Source organism: Acinonyx jubatus, chromosome B2, assembly GCF_027475565.1.
Source record: "Acinonyx jubatus isolate Ajub_Pintada_27869175 chromosome B2, VMU_Ajub_asm_v1.0, whole genome shotgun sequence".
Classification (NCBI taxonomy): domain Eukaryota; kingdom Metazoa; phylum Chordata; class Mammalia; order Carnivora; family Felidae; genus Acinonyx; species Acinonyx jubatus.
In genome coordinates, this window is record NC_069385.1 from 48343535 (window position 1) to 48346423 (window position 2889).

Below are 2889 nucleotides of genomic sequence, written 5' to 3' on the forward strand. Positions count from 1 at the left end.
GTGAGTGTTAGGAGTCATATATATTTAGGGCACCCAGTGGCCTTCTTTATCATGGTACAAACACAGCCTCCTGGCAAGTGAAGCCAATATTGAGAAAAGCAGACCTGAGAGTTGAAAAGAAAGTGAATCATAGGACACCTGCTGAACTGGGTGTAGCTCATGCTAACGCCAATCTTCAGGCTTGCCAGCGGCAAAAGCCAATAAATACCTTCTTTAAACTCGAGTTGGATTGGGGTGCCTGGGTGACTTAGTTGGTTGAGCTTCTGGCTATGGTTCAGGTCATGATCTCATGGTTCGTCAGTTGGAGCCCCCCCCCCCCCCCCCGCCGGGGGGTCAGGTCAGAGCCTGCTTTGGATTCTCTGTCTCCCTCTCTCTGCTCCTGTCCCACTGGTGCAACCTCTCTCTCCCTCAAAAATAAAGAGACATTGAGGCGCCTGGGTGGCGCAGTCGGTTAAGCGTCCGACTTCAGCCAGGTCACGATCTCGCGGTCCCGGAGTTCGAGCCCCGCGTCAGGCTCTGGGCTGATGGCTCAGAGCCTGGAGCCTGTTTCCGTTTCTGTGTCTCCCTCTCTCTCTGCCCCTCCCCCGTTCATGCTCTGTCTCTCTCTGTCGCAAAAATAAATAAACGTTGAAAAAAAAAATTAAAAAAATAAAGAGACATTAAAATAAATAAATAAATACGCTAGAGCTGGATTTCTGTTAATGCAACACGGAAAGTCCTGGCTAAGACAATACTAGAGCCAGAATTAGATCCAATCCCTCTGATTATATAACAATATTATATATATATATATATATATGTATATATATACATATATACACACACATATACATATACAATAATATACATATACATAATATTAATTTTTGTAATAACCACCTTTTTATGTTTTTCCACAAATATCTTAATGACCGGTACCATATCTTACTCACCCTTGTAACCCTTCTGCTGATCCCAGTCTCTAGGACATAGAACATGCTCAATAAACATCTTTTGAATAAACAAATATTTACAGTAATTTACCAATAAGAGAATTCTACCTCTTATTTCAAGTTAATTTGGAATACTCTTGTCCAAGATAGTTGCCTGTCCTGGTCTCTTACTTTATGCAGATCTTTGCTTAAAAGACCCTACTTTACCTGAGAGTTTTCCCAACGGAGGGTTCCTAACACACTGTGCTTCCTCGTTGCTCTTCCTCCATTTTAGTATATTCTTCTTGATAATAGCTATCACCTACTGAAACGCTGATGGTCTATTCCCTGTCACTTTCACTAGAATGTAAGCTTCTTGAGAGCGGTGCCTGCACATAAAAGGCTCTCAAAAATGATTCAATCATTAAATATTTACATTGTAAACAGTATAACTGGGGATGCATTCAAGTCCACATTTCTAGTACCTTCCAACACATTTTAGATATTGGTTTAATATTTCATAATTCAAAACATAAGCATTAAATTTAATGTTTACATATTCTAATGTAATGAGTTTTTGTTCTAAAATGATGGTATGTGTGTTCCTGAGTAAAATATTTTGACAGTGTATGAGCTCTGAATCTAAAAATCTTCTGCTAAATCCGTACTGGTAATCATATTGATTAACAAAGTATTGCCTGAAGACAATCTGCTAAATCAGCCATCTGTTTGCTCATGTTGTTATGCTAATGATATCTTAGCCTAGATTAACTGTAATAATATGTAGAGGCTTAGTGAAATCTAGGTGTATATCATCACTGATCTGTATAAACTGGACTTGTTATTTTTTTAAATGCTTTCTTTGACTTTGATTTTTAAGTATAACTTAATACAATTGTCTGCAGTCATCAGTTTTTAAGTAAATACAGATATGAACCCAAAGCAATGGTAACTTACTAGTAAAAACATATTTTGAAAAAACTCATCAATTTCAAAATAATATACTTATGTAGGAAAAAAATTCAGATAAAAATCTCTTATGATAGAAAGTGATCATAAAAGAAACAACATCATGGCAGATTAATTAGGGAAAGTATTCAATGTTTACTTCTTGTTTCATTAATCTTTCAGTTAAATTGACTTTAGGAGAGAGCTTCAAAAACTGTGGCAAGCATCATTGTTCTCTCTACCCTGATTTATGTGCCTAAGGATTGCTTTATTGGTAACCTTTAGGGCTATTGAAACTGACATATTTGGTATTTTTCCATGAATACTATGAACTTTTAAAAAAATATTAAATTGCAATTATAATACAAATCAGTAGCTCCGTGTAATTAAAATAATGACAGTGCATTGTCTCTTGCTGACTCCAAATGTCTAGCCTCTTCTTGCTCTTTATTTCTCCAGTTATCAGAGAGAACAGCTGTGGTTCTACATGGGATACACCTGGCAGCTTGAAGCATCCAGATGCCAACTCCTGCTTTAAAAAGAAAAAAAAGGGGGGGGGGGAAGAAGTAAAAAGCACTCCTTCTTAAGATAATATTTACTTCAGAGGCAACTAGTGTTTGGAGTAGAGATTAAAGGAGAGAAATCAGGGAAGGAAAGGAGCCAGACTTCCATTTGATTTTCATCTGTAACAAATACAGATGATATGTCATTAAAATGCCAGCTCCCTGACCACGGGACTACTCCTTTCTACTTGGAAAGTAAGTTAAGTCTCAGATCCCACTCTTCAGTGCAAATGGGTGACTTGGCTGCAGTTTCCTTCTTTCTTCTTAAAATGGAGGTTGGCCAGGACTTTCATCCCTACCTAATACAGAAAAAATAGCTATGTGACATTTATACCAAAAGGACGGAGCCATGAGAAGTATCACAAACTGGAACACCTGGAGAGAAAGGGCAGGAAGGTTTTATGTGAATTAAATTAAAATGCAACCTCCTTTGTTTTGAAGCTTTAATAAAACATTAAGTACATGCT